At 33.3% G+C, this 17444-nt stretch overlaps 1 non-coding gene across 1 annotated transcript; it reads left to right on the top strand.

Moving 5' to 3' along the window:
• The first annotated feature begins 9320 nt into the window (after positions 1-9320).
• Positions 9321-9427, top strand: LOC145003594 (small nucleolar RNA R71). Its single transcript, XR_013662048.1, has one exon. It is a non-coding gene; the product is annotated as a small nucleolar RNA R71 (small nucleolar RNA).
• The last annotated feature ends 8017 nt before the right edge of the window (positions 9428-17444 follow it).

The following is a 17444-nucleotide window of genomic DNA, read 5'->3' on the forward strand; positions in this document are numbered from 1 at the left end:
TCGATGTTCCCGATCCCAAGACAACAATCAAACAAGAACATGATAGGAGACCGAGCCTATGTCCCTAACCTAGCCATCTGATTAAAAATTTCTTTTCCCAAACATGTTTTGTGAAAATTACCGGATCCTAGTTTGAGTTTGGATTCACACAAGTATTCCTCCAGATCCCTCACCCTAGGGCTCTGATACCAACTTGTAGCGTTCCATTTTCACAACCAAAACTTTTAATTTTTATTAAGGTAAAACATCCCAATTATAAATCCATTATAAGAAAAACTATTTATTCCTAGTTACATTTATAGATAATCAGAGTATTATAATAAACGCAGAATTCTCAATGTTGATGATGAGTGTGTACAGTCCAGCCTTCGCCTTCCCACGATCACTGATAGAACTTGAAACATAAACAATTAGGTAAGCACAAAGCATAGTGAGTTTCCCCAAAATACCCCACCCAAAAACTTACAAACATACATATCAGGTCCTCAGTCATCGGACTAGAATACTTCCGACCCATAGACATTGGACTGGATTGCCCTATACATTGGGTCCACAATCACCAGACTAGATTACCCCTGAGCCCACAACATAAATCTGGATTTCCCTTCCGGCCCTCAACTTATGTATGGATTGCTCTGGGGTTTGTTAGCATACCGCACGAAGCAGTACCACCTCAACCCAACCATATTATGTCGACATATAAACAACAAAAGATCAAGTAGGCACATAATACATAAAAATATCAATCATACAGCTCACTACCGCCTACTAGACCTCTCATAGCACACTGCTCCGCTACCATCTAATCTCCATGGAATACATATCCATAAGTAACCATAGGTGAAATAGCTACCCAAACAAATGATCCTACTCTAGAGCCAAAATTAAATGAGGAACAGGCAAGAAATCCTTGATCAAGAGTTCTCAGGCTATCCAACATGACTTCTTATGATCCTTAGGGCATACCACTAGACGATAACCAGCCTACTGGTACTCAAACCAAGATACACATAATCATGTAGATTTAACAGATTGATGGGTTTTGAGCATTCTAACACTTTTATGGTGTACATGCAACCCTATAAACCTTGGATCTATGTTTTCTCTATTATACATACAAATATTCAATATTCCAAGGTTTCATCCTAACTAGCATAATAAGAAGTATATACAATACAATAATGTAGTAGAATGACATACCTTTTGATGGAGCTTGAATTCTTGAACCTTTACGAGCTTAGTGCCTCAAGTGTTGCACCTTAAATGGAATCACACAACACCAAGAACCCTTGGAATAACTTGATAATAAGGATACTTAGGTTCACACTTATGAAATCGGTTTGCCCTCTTTGTGTACACATACTAGTCCATTTCATGAACCATAAACCTCTTTATATAGTGTGGAGGATTAGGGTTACATTCATGTAAACCCTAATACCCATGACCTTTCATTTCCATAGGATCTATGGGTTAAACACTCCATGGACTATCCATGAAAGCTTAGCCCAACCTAAATGAACTTGGCCCACCATATATATATATATATATATATATATATATATATATATATATATATATATATATATATATATATATATATATATATATATAAGAGTCCATATTTAATTAGTTCCTTTTTTATCACTAAATTAATTCTTGATCAATAATAATTAAATAATATGATTCCATATTAATATATTAGAACTTATAATATATTAATATAAATCACTAGTATCCTTTTTCTCATTTAGTCTATCCAATTGTTCCGATGCCATTTAACCCAAATGGACCATGCCAAGTCGGGTCGAATACATACCAATACTAAATATAGACTTAGACATCTAATCCAACACAGATCACTACAGCATAGCAACGTTCTATATACCAGGATATATAACCTAAGGGGCTGATATTTGTGACTTCGACCCACAAGTATAGTGAGGAAAAACTTATTGGATTACGTGTCTAAGTCTATAACTATAATTGGTATGTACTTAACCCGATAGTAGCATGGTCCTTTTTGGTTGCCTTCACCAAAGCAATTTGATAGGATGGACTTTTGAGAAGAGGTTATTTGTGATTTATTAATATATTATAAGTATAATATATTAACTGAAAAATTATATTATTTAATTAGTATTGATCAAGAATTAATTTGGAATTAATTTAGTGATCAAAAGAGACCGATTAAATTTACGGGGACTGATTAAGTAAATCAACAATACTTATAGTTAGGCTAATGATCCATGGTTGATTAGGGTGGGCTAAACCTATATGATAGTCCATAAGGGTTTAACCCATGTAACATAAGAAATATGAAGGGTCATGGTGAATTAGGGTTTGCATGGATTAAACCCTAGGCTTTGCCACACTATAAAAGCAACCCCTTAAACCTAAAATTGACACTATACATTCTTGAGAAGAATCACATCTGATTAGGTGCTACCTAGACACTTCTCATAAGCCTCCTCTTGCATTTAGTGTTTGTGACACATTAGAGGCATCACATTTGAGGTGTTAAAGCTTTTGAAGGCTAAGAACTACAAGCTACACTAAGAGGTATTTATTTAACTTGGTTTTATGTTGTACATCTCAAATTGTATGCTAGTTAGGGTGTGTGCTTTGGAAAACTGAAATTTCATGTATAATTAGAGAAAACTTAGATCCAAATCATCTAGCGTTGCATGTGCACCATATAGGTGTTATAGTTCTTAAAAGCCCAACAAAACTCACCTGAAATGAAGACCCCTAAAACACTGTGACACACTTCCCATTTTGCATTGCTTGCTTCTATAATCCCTTCAACATCAAAACATGGAAGAATCTTAATCAGCAGTCCAAAACCCTCAAATTTGACCCAAATTCCAATTTCATCAATAGTCAACGATCAATCTTGGTTAAATTCAACACCATGGCATGACCTCCTACGGTCACGCAGTGGAGTCACAAGGTCAAACAGTCAACATGCAGCAGATCGTCTTGGCAATGCCAAAACAAGACAGTCACAATTTTGAATTCACCATGCCGTGGCTTCTTTTCGTAATGTTGTGGCTACTGGAAAAATACCATTTTTCTTATTAAGAGCTTAATCTTTCTACATTTAAGCTCATACTTCCAGATCTACTATCCCACACTGACTTAATGGATATAGTTTCCAACATACCCATTTAGACTCCATTTCAAGGCTAGATCTAGCATTTAATATCCATTAGTTCATTAATGAGGTTATAACTTGAACATGGACACAACATACACCAAGCATTGTCCTTTTTCTCAATCAACAACAGCCCAAGGACCTAGGAAAGCAACTACATGATCTGGAGTTTCTTCAAACTCCAAAAGAATATCTAAGAAAGGGATGAACCACCCAATTATAACCTAGAACTTGAATCTAAAAGGTGTCAAGGTATGAACTTTAAAACTTTAACAACTCAGAAATCTTAAGAGAATGATGGATCCAGACTTACTTCTTGTCCCCTTTCTTCCTTGTGAGCTCCCCTCTTCCAAAACTCTACCAAAAAACCAAGAACAATGCTCAAAATTGATGAAATTGACTCTCAAACATACATGGAGGCTAGGGTTTTAGGATGGGGAGGTGGAGGTTGAAGAAGATAACCTAGAAAGAGAGTTAATGTGTTTATATGATGGAAAACCAAAAAATCTCGGATTTAAGTTGCAACGGATACCATGACGTGGTCAATTATGCCATGTTGTGGCATCCCTAGAACACGCGTTTACTTAAACCCCGCGCCACATCGTGGCCATCCATGTCCCACGTTGTGGAAGAGCATTTTCTCCAAAAACCTTATTTTGATTCTTAAAGTCCTGTCCAACCTTATTTGGGAAAAGGGTGTTACAGGTTTTAACAACCTACTATTTTGTCTTAGTTTTATAAATCTTTCATCGTATAATGTCTTAATTGTAAAAAGTTAAAAGTATAATCCTTCCTATAACACATAACAAAAGAAAAAAAAAGTGAGTCGAGGCGAAGCTCGACCTATTATTATTATTATTATTATTATTATTATTATTATTATTATTATTATTATTATTATTATTATAAGCATTAAAAAGAATTATATAACGGGAATCGGAAAACCTATGTTACAAAAATATTACCTAATTACTATTTCAGTTTGTTTAATATGTAATGATATACATAATACAAATACAGAATTAGGTTTAACAGAAAACCATAATTAACAAATAAAACAAAAGAACCAATCGTTCTCATCAGAAATCTAAACAATTGACTCCTAAAGGAATTTTTGTATAGTTATTATTTGGATGTTCATACACTAAATGATAAAAAGCTTACTTCATTTTTTGGTCATGTTTTTTATCTGAAAAGATTCGGATACACATAAATTCATGATTTTCTATCTTTTACACTAGACATGTATATATATATATATATATATATATATATATATATATATATATATATATATATATATATATATATATATATATATATATATATATATAAATGATCCTAATGCTTTTCCCAGATCTAAAGTTTAGTCCTTAAGTTTAAAAAATTTCACAGACGGTCTTTCAAAACTTTTGATGTTTGGTCATTATTACTCACCCCGTTAAGTTTTGTCTGTTAAATGAATGACATTTTCATCATTTAACTACCACAGGGACCATTTATTATGTTTTTTGTTATTTAAAAAAATAAAAAAAATGTAATTATTTAATATATAAAGGGTCTCTCTCTCTCTCTCTCACACACACACACACATACATGTTGCACTTCGCTATTTCTACACATCATTATCATGAGAATGTCTTGAAGGCTCGAACCCACTAATCTAGGGACACATAGATCCATAATTCTTGTTACATTACCAGGGAAACATAAATCATGTATTGCAGCCTTAAAATCTTCAAGTCATCCAAGAAATGTATTTATAGGAACATACATATAAACACACATTCCCACATACCTATAGATAGATGATGAACACATACACACACACACACACTTCATAATCAATTTTCAAATGTATATGTTTGTGTTCTTCTCATTTATCCATGGTGAAGCTCTTTGAATTGACAAACGGAATCCCGTACAAAACCCATAACGACAATCAGGGGTGACGGTGTAAGGAGTTGGTAGTTAGATGGTAACAACAATGGTTAATGGGTGGTTAAATGGAGGTTGATGAAACTATAGGGTAGAGATGGTGTTGCACATCTAAGGCATCAGAGAAACATGTAGGAGGGTGGTGTTCGATGGTAGGTTTGATGATGATGATGATGAAGATCATGTACGTTCAACAAAGATCAGTGGTGGGAAAGAACCACCCACCGTCAACCACCAAAGTCTACCATTATCCCCAACATATTGGGTTGGGGATATGATTCTGGCGAGCTTAGATCAGAAGGAAAAAGTGTAGAGCTACCCTTTTTGTTACACGTCGATCATACATAAAAAGAAACAATGGCAGGGAGAAATTATATTGTTCGACAAAATAAAAAATAGCTTATAGGCTTGCTTTTTAAAACACTAATTAGATTAGCTTTTCAGCAGTTCTTAAATTTTTTAAATTTTACTCTAATAAGTTATAGAAAACATATTTTCTAAATGTCATGTTTTTATTTTCCAACCATCTTATCTGTTGGTTTTTACCAAATATTATTTTTAGATGCTAACTTATAAGGTATTAACTAGCTTTCAACTATCAACTAACTTTTCAGCTAGCATGTTGTGTTCAGCGCACTACATCTAGCTGATAAGTTAGCTTATTTTTTTGAGTTTTTTTTTTAAGTTGACATGTTTGTTGTAACATCAGAAAATTTCAACAAAACTTAAACCTTTCAAAAAAATTCATTTACTAATAAAAATGTTTTCAAAATCATTGTTTCCTAAAGATTATTTAACATCAAAGTCTCCCAAGATCAACAACAGAAAAATCAGGATGTGTACGGTCACGCATTCGTCTTGCCAAGTTCCTCTGAAGTACCTAAAACTAAAAACTAAAACTGTAAGCACAAAGTTTAGTGATTTTCATCCAAAGTACCACCACATAAAAAAATAACATATATAATAGCATGTCGGGTTCGAGCATCCTCGGATGGAATACCCCAGACAAAATGCCAATATACAATGGGTCCACAACCTATCGAGGTTGGATTACCCTCGGCTCACAACCTATCAAGGTTGGAATGCCTGTACATATTGGGTCCACAACTTATCGAGGTTGGAGTACCCCCAACCCGCAACCTATTGAGGTTGGAGTGCCCACACATATTGGATCCACAACCTATCGAGGTTAAATTACCCTCGACCCACAACCTATCGAGGTTGGAATACCCATACATATTGGGTCCACAACCTATCGAGATTGAATTACCCCCGACCCACAACCTATTGTGGTTGGAATGCTCCGGTATGTTGACTGACGTACAAAGCGGTACAGTCTCAACCCACCACAATATGTCTACATATACAACAAATAAGCATATAACTAGTCAACAGACAATCAGACAGATCTATAGATCACTAAGCATGGCATCATCTTATATACCATGATACCGCTCAAACAAATCGCTACAAAATACTACCATATCATAGGATATCCAATCCAATTGGTCGGCTTTGGTACCTTCGACCCATAGGTACAGTGAGGAAAACTCACCTCTCAATCTGGACAATAGTTGATGAGGTCCCAAATCCAAATCCCAGCTCTAACCGCCACCTATCCAACCAAAATACCACTTCTAAAAAACAATCCAAAATACCCATCGGTCAAAGTTGGTCAAAAGTCAACGGTCAACGAAAGTCAAGAGTCATTAGACCCTCACGACATGACCATCTATGGCTCACGTTATGATCCATTACATGACAAAATAGTCGGGTCTTACACTCCTTACGACGTGACATGCATCTTCCTTGTGTCGTGATATTCATCTAAGTGCCATAATGTTTCAAAAACCTCTTAATCCATTAAGCTACTGATCCATCTATTCAAGGAGGCTTCTTAACACTCCAAGGATCATAAAAATCGATGCTTTAAGATCTTGTATGTCCAGTACAAGACATAAGATCAAAATCGGTCATAAATGGAGAAAAGGAGGACCAATAGTCAAGCATGAACTCCAACATCATTCAAACTTCATATCCATGACATATAAAAATCTAAGGACCCTAAGGACCCATAAAGTTACCAATGTTATGGAGTCCCAACACTTAAGATCCTAGATAAATATGCATAAAAAATTAGATCTAGCAACAAGAAAACATAAAGCTTGCATCTTGATTACTCACATTGGTCCATAAGTGTAGCTAAAGGTTGCAAATGAAACTTCCAAACTGCAACTATGTTTCCATGGTGATCTCATCCTCTTCAAACCCTCAAAACTCCACCAAAAGCTCAAGAAACACAAAGAAAGGCTAGGCTTAGGGTTCTACTAAGTTTAGGGATGAAGGAGGTTGGTTTGGAACCCTAAAATGAGGTTTATGGGGGTTTAAATACGATGGAAACCTTAAAAGTTCTTGGGCATGGCCTGCAACGTACCTCACATCGTGAGGTCTTAATGCTCACGTCGTGATCTCTGTTTAAATCAAAATCCTTATTGATCATACCTCACATCGTGACCCTTCAATGGTCACGTAATGAGCCTTGATTTTACCCAAAAACTAGGCCTTTGACTCCTTGAAGCCTAAAATTGATTCGATTTGGAAACAGGGTGATACAATTCTCCCTCACTTAAATTGGATTGTGTCCTCGAAATTACTCCTTACCACCCACGAGGCCATACTGGACAACTAGAAAACTTCTTTCACTACCCTTAAAGAATAATCATTAATACTCTGCCCGAAATTCGATATTCACAACCCCGCCTAACTCCCTAACAGACAGCCCATGGCGACACATTGACATTTGAATTCCACTTTGTAATTCAACTGAGCATAACACTTCCATTCCTTGATTATCCTGTTGTTTCCACTGAAAACAGAATCACTGACCGATCCTTATTGCCGAAACTTTTCACTTGGTAGAAGGCTTAGATAATCCTTCGAGTAAAAGACTCATCCTAAAGTTCACAATTCCATGAATACAATGAGTAGAGACAACATGGGAATTAAGCCCTCTAGTGTTGAGCAAATCACTTATTCCTTAACTGCCGAAACGATACTCCACTACTATAATTCTGAAGTCCCATAACTTTCCATACCTACATACAGATTGAACCGTTTCGTAGCACAATCACAAGGGCCTTTCTACCATCTGAACTGAAAACATCTGTTTTTGGCCATGAACCTTCCAAATGATGATTCACCACAGATACTGCTAAATCCATAAGATGTACCAAAAACCTTAAATAAACCCTTGACTCCCTGCTTGAACCATTTTTTCTTGGGTTTTCTCCAGTCTTCATCAAAACGATCACCACTTGAGTAGCAAGCTTGAACCTTTCGGTTTCCATTTTCATCAAGGTCACACTCCTTAGTCAAATACGGCATGTTGGAGTTTTTACACCCAACCCGAATAGAAGGGATTTTTTGATCCATTTTAGTCATTCTTATATCCATGTTTTGCAACATTGTCGTTACCGCTGACATATCATCCAAAGCAGCATTAACTGAACCCTTCGTTACAACATTCCTTGGATTATGGTATTCTCAAGAGTGCTTAGAGAATTATTCAATGAGTTCCTTAACTTTTGTCGGATTTTTCTTTGTTCAAGGGCCTTGAGATTCAAGGAGTTATCTAGTGGTGACGTTTACCCCATCATAAAAGATCGACACTTCTTGTTGCCAAGGTTGTAGAACTCGTTACTCGGTACCTGTTCGGCCGACTACCGAGTAGTGAGTACTCGGGAGTACTTGGGGAGTACTTTGATTCAGTAAATCATGTAAAAATATTTTTAGGGAAATTATATATGTCAAAGTCGTAAGTTAAAATTATAAAATGATTGAAATATATAACAAAATTAGATACATGTGACTACATAAAAACTGAAAAACACATAATGGTCTCACTTCATGAATAATTACTGAAAGTTAAAGATATATATGTAGTAATAATCATATGTGTGTGTGTGTGTTCAATAATAAATCATTAAGTATATTATATATATATATATATATATATATATATATATATATATATATATATATATATATATATATATATATATATAATCACCGAGTTGACCGATTTTTACAATGCTGCTCAGTTCAGTAAGAGGCCGACCAGGAGTACTCGGGATTCCGTAACTCGCCTCGGTAAGGGGCCGAGTAGCGAGTACTCGGATGAGTAATCGGTGAACTCGGCGAGTTTTACAATACTGCTTGTTGCACATTGAGGTCATTTTGTGGGCAATTCCTAATTAGACCCTTGTAGCGCACCCATGTTTCGTACAACGACTCTCCCATTTGTTGTTTAAAATTAGCAATGGCCTTTTTGAGTTTAGCAACTTTGGATGGTGGGAAAAATTGTTCCAAAAACTCCTCATGTATTTTGCCCATGTAGTAATTGGGCACGGTGGTAGTGCTTTTAGCCAGTCCCTCACGGCCCCCTTAAAAGTGATAGGGAGCATCCTTAACAACAACGTTTCTCTTGGTACATTTGGAATGTTAAAGTAGTCGGCGATGTCGTTGACTTCATGTAGATGTTTATAAGTGTCTTCATGATCCTTTTCCGGTGAAAGGAATCTCCTTTAATGCAGCAAGGATGTGCCCCTTAAGTTCAAATGTGTCAGTAGCGGGTATGGTGGGCTGCACAAGCCCCAAACCAATGTCGTCTTGAATTCTCTTTTTGTACGCCTCCATCGAGAGGCCAGCAATGTTCGCTATGGTGTTTTCGGGTTCCTTGTTTAACTCACTTCCTGTTTCAGATTCGGTTTCGCTTTATTCCTTTTCTGTTTCGTACTCGGTATCTTCCTTCGTTGGATTTTTTGTTGTGTCTTTGACTTTTTTTTGTTTTGCTTGTTTCCCCCACTTTTCCTTTATTCTTGCTAAAAACCGACTTGATATTCTTAAAATATGACTTCCTTGGTGTATCGGATTCTCCTACGGTTTTGTCTTTGTTTTTGCGAAAAGCGAATTCCGGGTCTTCAAATGGTGGGATCAAAGAGGAGTTTGATCCATGGGTCATAAACAATCTGCAAATAAATAAAAGAAACGCGTAAAAAGAACAAAAACGAAAAACCAAGTCCTTCTGTTACGATGCCACGATGTGGTAGAAATTACCACGTCGTGGTGAGTAAAAAGCAACTAAATCTAAAATAAAAATAAAAATAAAAATAAAAGACACTAAACAAAAACTACTCCTAATAAACTAGCAGAATAAAGGTAACTAAGATTGCACCGTTCTCCGACAACAGGGGCAAAAACTTGATGCGTATTTAATGTGTATATATATTTGTCCAAGTTTTAAATTTAAAAACTAATGTTTCTTTCACAAGACTATTAAACACACTAGGGATTGTACCTATAGTCTAATAGTATAAATATGGTAAGAACAAGTGTCGAACTCAAGGAATGGTGTTTTAATTGACTTTATTCTACTACTAACTAATTACTAATGAAATTAAAGAAAATGTTTTGTTTTTCTATTTTTGCAAGACTAAGTAACTTAATTTACCAAACTAACTATTATCACTTAATTAAGCTAACACTAATCTAAGACAAGAGAACAAAAATTGAATTAACCATAATTAAGCTAACACTAATCTAAGACAAGAGAACAAAAATTGAATTAACCAAAGTGAGTAAGCGACTTTCATTTAGCTTCGGATTTACTTGTTGTTATTGTTGATTTAAGGAAGTGCAATGGATTTAATTTCTTTAGTTATCGATTCCTAAGATGACCAAATTAATATTCACTAATTTAATCCTTTAGCAAGCTAGCTTATTTATTCGGTGATCAAGCGGACAACCTTACAACTTTACTAGTGTTCGGTTCGAATTGATTAGACTTATAATCGATTGATCAATTTAGGGGCTGTTTGTTTTTTGTGTGAAGATCTGCGCAACCACTTTTGTCTGCGCCGCGCAGACAACGCGCAGATATATGCCCTCGCAGATTGTTTGTTTTTTGGAAGTGCGCAAATCAGAAAACGTCTGCGCGAGGTCTTCCTGGCGCAGACATGATCCACTGTCTTCAAAGGTCTTCAGACCTCATTTTAACCTAAACAAAAAAAACATGGGCCACTGTGCAGTTTCTTTTTTCTTTCTTTTTTTTTTTTTGTTAAAAATGTATTTTTATTGTTTATGACATGAAATTAAGTTTAAAAATTCAATTTATTTTAACAGCCGCAGACGTTAAAAACAAACAGTCTTCTCATTGCAGACTGCAGACATTTGCTCCACCTCTTCTGCCGCAGAGGCTTGCAGATGTGGTCCGCAAACTGCAAACACTTTAACTTTAAAAAAACAAACAACACCTTAGTTTCTTGATTCAGTTCAATACATGATTTTTCGTCATATGTTAGCTCCTATACCTTTTTAACCACTTTTCTACTTAACCCTAGGCTTTGTTCAAAACTCTAGTCCTATAATTTTGCAATTCACAAGATCATAAGATTCAAATTCAACTAAGTATGATAGTCATACTAACTTAATCAAATTCAGCAATAAGTAGAGAAAATAGTTATCAAAAGTACTCGAGGTTCTTTAATAATCTAAATCAACAAAAAAACCAAAACAAATTAAATCCAATCCATAAATTCAACCACAAATAATCAATCTATCCTACACTAAATGAAAGTGATGAGAATTTAGCTCATGATTTCAGCTAACAAGAGCACAAAATCGAAATTCAAAGAGTTTGGCATGGTAAAAACTAATTAAAAATCAAAGTGTAAAGATTGGTTGCCTTAATTCTCCTACTTCCAATGGTATGATTGAATTACTTGCTTCCAAGCCTTAAAAACAATGTTTTGCCTCTAAAAGTGTCGAATTCTTCAGAGCCAAAAGTCCTAATTCTTCAGGCCACCACGTCATGTTGGGTGTATTTTTCATCATTTAAGAGCTTTGATCCAAACTTCAAACTTCCAGCATCCGGCTACTAGCTTCCAGCTTCCTTTTTGATCCACGCATGACTTTGTCCCTACAACATAATTCATAGAAAATTAAGTATCTTTTGTTCTAATAAGGGCATAAAAGTAATTAAAATATTAAATTATGATGTATAATTTTTTGTATAAATATACACATATCACCTCCATATCTCACACAATGCGTAACAAACTCCTATAAACATTAAAAGTGGTGGTGGTGATCAGGTGATGGTAGTGATGATATCGTAGGTGACTATCGTCACCATTGGTTGGAAAATGTTGGTGGATTTCTGTCCGACCTCACATGAAGAAGTTTTGTGGCGATCCCGACGATTTTCGATGATGAGAGGCAATGCTTTTGCGTATTCCGATGACTTTGTGGTGGAACTAATAAAATTAAAAAGAATTAATAATATACATTAAAAATAAACTAACAATCTAACAAAATGGTATTTATTATATAAAGACAAAATTACAAAAATGGTCCCTATGGTTTGCCAAAAGTCACAAAGTCAGTCCCCGCTAATTTTTTTTGACGAACATGGCCCTGTGGTTTCCAAAACTTGCATCAATGACCCTTTTTGTTGACGCTGTTACTATTCATCCGTTAGTGTAAGGGTATTTTGGTCTTTTCAAGTAGCAGGGACTGGGTTTGTGACTATAGGTAAACCATAGGGACCATTTATGTATTTTTTTCCATATTTTATGTTTATAAGTTTGTGATTTTTCCACCCATTTACTTTTTAAAATATCACTTTGAACCCTTCACTTTGAACTTTGAAAAATGTTAATTTCACCCCACTATTTTCTAAATTTTCGTGTTTAACCCCGTGTTATATATAATATGTTTTTTATTAATAGCTTTTGTTTACTAACCTAAAAAAACTATTTTTACGTGTTTATTTTCATATATTTGTCGGTATAATTCAAGGTGATCAAAGTTTCGATTATAATTTAGAACTTTCTTTCGTTATTTTTTTTAAAGTTACATGGTTTTTTTTTTATAAAATTTCCGGTTTAAGTTCGAGCTTATTTTTCGACGTAGTTTTTTTTTTTTTTTTTTTTTTTTTTTTTTTTTTTTTTTAACTTTATGTACGTTTCCTACGTATGAGACGGATCATATATAATAACTTTTGTTTGTTAATTTTAAAAAATATATTATATTCGAGATTGTCTATGTTTTGATGTATTTTTTAAACATTTTGTGCTTAATTTTATATACATTCCTACGTATCATTCGGGTCATATATAATAACTTTCATTTGTTAGCTTAAAAAATGTAGTATATTCGAGTTTGTCTATGTTTCGACCTAACTTTTGTTTCATGTTTTTTACGTATCAATATAGATTCGAGTTCGTCTATATTTCGACGTAATTTTTTTATGTTTCGTGCTTATTTTTATGTACGTGTTTTTTTCATTCATGTTTTTTTTACGTCAAAATGCAACTTTTATGATTATAATCACCAAAATTCAACTTACAAAATTCAAGATTATAATTACGCTTTTATCTATTATATGTGAACAAACTTATATGTAGGAACATACATAAAATAAGCACCAAAGCGTAAAAAAAAAATTAAATCAAAACATAAAAAATAAAGAAAAATAAAAACTCAAATTTATATCAGCACAAAATAAGTAAGATTTTTTGAAGTTAACGAAGGAAAGTTTAAATAATAAAAAATATATAATATGTGACCCTAATCATAAGTAGGAAACGTACAAAAAATAAAGCACAAAAACGTTAAAAAACATATGTTTCGCAAAACGTTTTGGTGCTTATTTTATGTATGTTTCTACGTATAAGTTTATTCACATATAATTGATAAAAGCGTAATTATAAGCTTGAATTTTGTAAGTTGAATTTTGGTGCTTATAGTCATAAAAGTTGCATTTCGACGTAAAAAAACATGAATGAAAAAAACACGTACATAAAAATAAGCACGAAACATAAAAAAAATTACGTCGAAATATAGACGAACTCGAATCTATATTCATACGTAAAAAACATGAAACAAAAGTTAAGTCGAAACATAGACAAACTCAAATATACTACATTTTTTTAAGCTAACAAACGAAAGTTATTATATATGATCTAAATGATACGTATTAATGTATATAAAATTAAGCACAAAATATATACAAAATACATCAAAACATAGACAATCTCGAATATAATATATTTTTTAAAATTAACAAACGAAATTTATTATATATGACCCGTCTCATACGTAGGAAACGTACATAAAGTTAAAAAAAATAAAAAAAATAAAATAAAATAAAAACTACGTCGAAAAATAAGCTCGGATTTAAACCGACAATTTTATAATAAAAACCATGTAACTTTAAAAAAAATAACAAAAAAAAGTTCTAAATTATAGTCGAAACGTTGATCACCTTGAATTATACCGACAAATATATGAAAATAAACACGTAAAAATAGTTTTTTTAGGTTAGCGAAACAAAGTTATTAATAAAAAAACAAATTATATATAATACGGGGTTAAACACGAAAATTTAGAAAAATAGAAGGGTGAAAGTAATATTTTTCAAAGTTTAAAGTGAAGGGTTCAAAGTGATATTTTAAAAAGTAAATGGGTGAAAAAGTCACAAACTCATAAATATAAAATATAGAAAAAAAAATACATAAATGGTCCCTATGGTTTACCCATAATCACAAACCCAGTTCCTACTACTTGAAAAGACCAAAATACCCTTACACTAACGGATGAACAGTAATGGCGTCAGCAAAAAGGGCCATTGATGCAAGTTTTGGAAACCACAGGGCCCATGTTCGTCAAAAAAAATTAGCACGGACTGACTTTGTGACTTATGGCAAACCATAGGGACCATTTTTGTAATTTTGTCTTATATAAAGAAAATAATAAATTAAAGGCAAAATTGCAAAAATGGTCCCTGTGGTTGTCAAAATTTTGTATTTTTGGTCCAAAACGAAATGTTGGTGCACCGTTAGTCTAAAATTGGATTTTTTTTAGTGATTTTGATCCCTGTTCACTTAAAAAGATAATTATACCTTTTATATTTGTTTTTCTTATTTTTATATGAATTTTAATGATCTTAAATAATAAAAAATTAGAGAATGGCTCTCTCTCTCTCTCTCTCTCTCTCTCTCTCTCTCTCTCTCTCTCTCTCTCAGAATACAAATCATCATCTTCTACCCCTTTATCTTCTTCGTGATTTTCAGAGTTTTTAATTTATACAACAACATTAACAGAAACACACATAAGATGAACATATTTGCAAACGATCTTGATTTCCAGAAACAAGCTAGACACAAGGGCAAACACACATACACACATACGATTTCAGAACCCAAATCGTGTATGTGTTTGTTCAAAACGCATTATTGATCTTCACTCATGGGTTCTCATCTTCTAGATCTAAAAAGTGAGGAGGTGGAGAGCTCAAGATGTCCAATTCAAGAACCAAACAGCTAGATGATTTCAACAAGTTGTGCGCAAGTTATATAGGTTGGAGATTTTGTAACCCTCCCCCCCCCCCCCTTAATTCATCTAATTTCTATCCCATTCTTAATATCAGATCCTCCGTATGTATGAGCTTCGACTAACGAGTTTTATTTTTCTCGCAACTACGGATGAATTCTTTCGGGAACCTTCATCACTTCTAGTAAGCTTTCCAGTCTATTACTTTTTCCAATCTCAATTTAACCACTATATATTTATGTATTAATTTCAGTTCTTCAGCCATTGAATTGGGATGCCACAACCCTAAATTTTCTTCTTCCTCGGGTGGGTTGAAGTTGAATCGAATGTTTACTTTCCGAATTTTGAATATCTGATGAATTCTCATGTATATTCGTTTTTTCTTTCCACCAGGAGTCATCCACATCGCTAAAAGAACCTATGTATGTGTGTGTGTGTGTGTGAGAGAGAGAGAGAGAGAGAGAGAGAATTAGGAATTGGGAAATTATGGGTAATGAAATCGTGAATGGAGGAAGAATCTGAGCATTGGAGAAAGAAGGTGAATAGAGGTTTCGATGTCAGGTGTCATCAAAGAAGATGAAAATGTCGAAGATTTGTCACAACTAGAGAACCTGAAACCTCTCCTTCTTCTCCAACCATATCCCCTTCCATGTAGAAATTGTCCCATCGATTTTTGGATATGGGTCTTGCCGGAGTTAAGGTTCTCTGAGCACACCTCAAAATAGTGAATAGAGGGAGAAATTTAAAGGAATGTTGTTGGATGCTTACCTGTAAGCATTAACAGAGGAAAGGAAAATGGCGGACCACTGGTGTGTATGTGTGTTAGAGATAGATAGATAGAGAGAGAGAGTGTGTGTGTGTGTGTGTGTGTGAGTTGGCGATATTTTTTTAATAAAAATAATAAGAAGTTAAATAAAAGAAAGAAAAAAAAGTAATAAAGGACATATTTGTCATTTCATGTGGGGTATGGATCAAAACCACACAAAAATATCAACCATTAGGACCAGAAACACACAAGGTTTCTAAAATTGGACCACTGATGCACCAAGGTTTCGTTTTAGACCAAAAACGCATAAATTTGCCAACCACATGGACCATTTTTGCAATTTTGTCTAAATTAAAAGTAATAATTGAATAAAAAAGAATTATTCCAAAAAAAAGAATTAAAAAAAAACTTAACAAAAGAAATTAATAATCCAATAAATGTAATATTTATTAGGATATAAATATTATTTATTAAAAATAATATTTTTAATGTATAATTATCCAATATAAAAGAATATTTGAATAAAAACATTAAATAAAATAAATTAATAATCCAAAAAAATAATATTTATTAATATATCAATATTATACGTTAAAATTAATATTTATTCATATATAATAATCCAATTAAAAAGTCCAATAACAAAGAAATTAAAAAAAATTTAATTAAAAGAAATTAATAATTTTATAAAATAATATATATTAATATATAAATATTATATATTAAAAAAAATATTTATTAACATATAATAATTCAAGAAAATTAAAAAGAAGATATGTAGAAATGAGAGTAAAATAGTAATTATAAAAAAGTTAACAATCAAACTATTAAAGTTAATGGAAAAGGAACCAAAACCATAACAAAACCAGTTGAAAATAACCAAATCTACAATTTTTCAAATGTTTGGACTTTAACCATATAAAATAGAAAACCATAGAAACCGGTTTTGCATTTTTGTCAAACATATATTTTGAATTGCGGTTATTTAGTCTAACCAAAATATAGAAAAATTAACCAAAATCAAACCAAATAAAATCATCATTATCCTTATTGGGTTAATCAAACTAAATTCCCCGAAAATTGATAAATCCAAATAAATAATTCAAACATCATTAACTTTACTTGATTATTATGTTTCTATCTATCAGTTAATTCAAGTGATCTCCCCACGGACAACCAAAACATATAATGTCA

Source organism: Lactuca saligna, chromosome 6 (assembly GCF_052625555.1).
Source record: "Lactuca saligna cultivar CGN05327 chromosome 6, ASM5262555v1, whole genome shotgun sequence".
Classification (NCBI taxonomy): domain Eukaryota; kingdom Viridiplantae; phylum Streptophyta; class Magnoliopsida; order Asterales; family Asteraceae; genus Lactuca; species Lactuca saligna.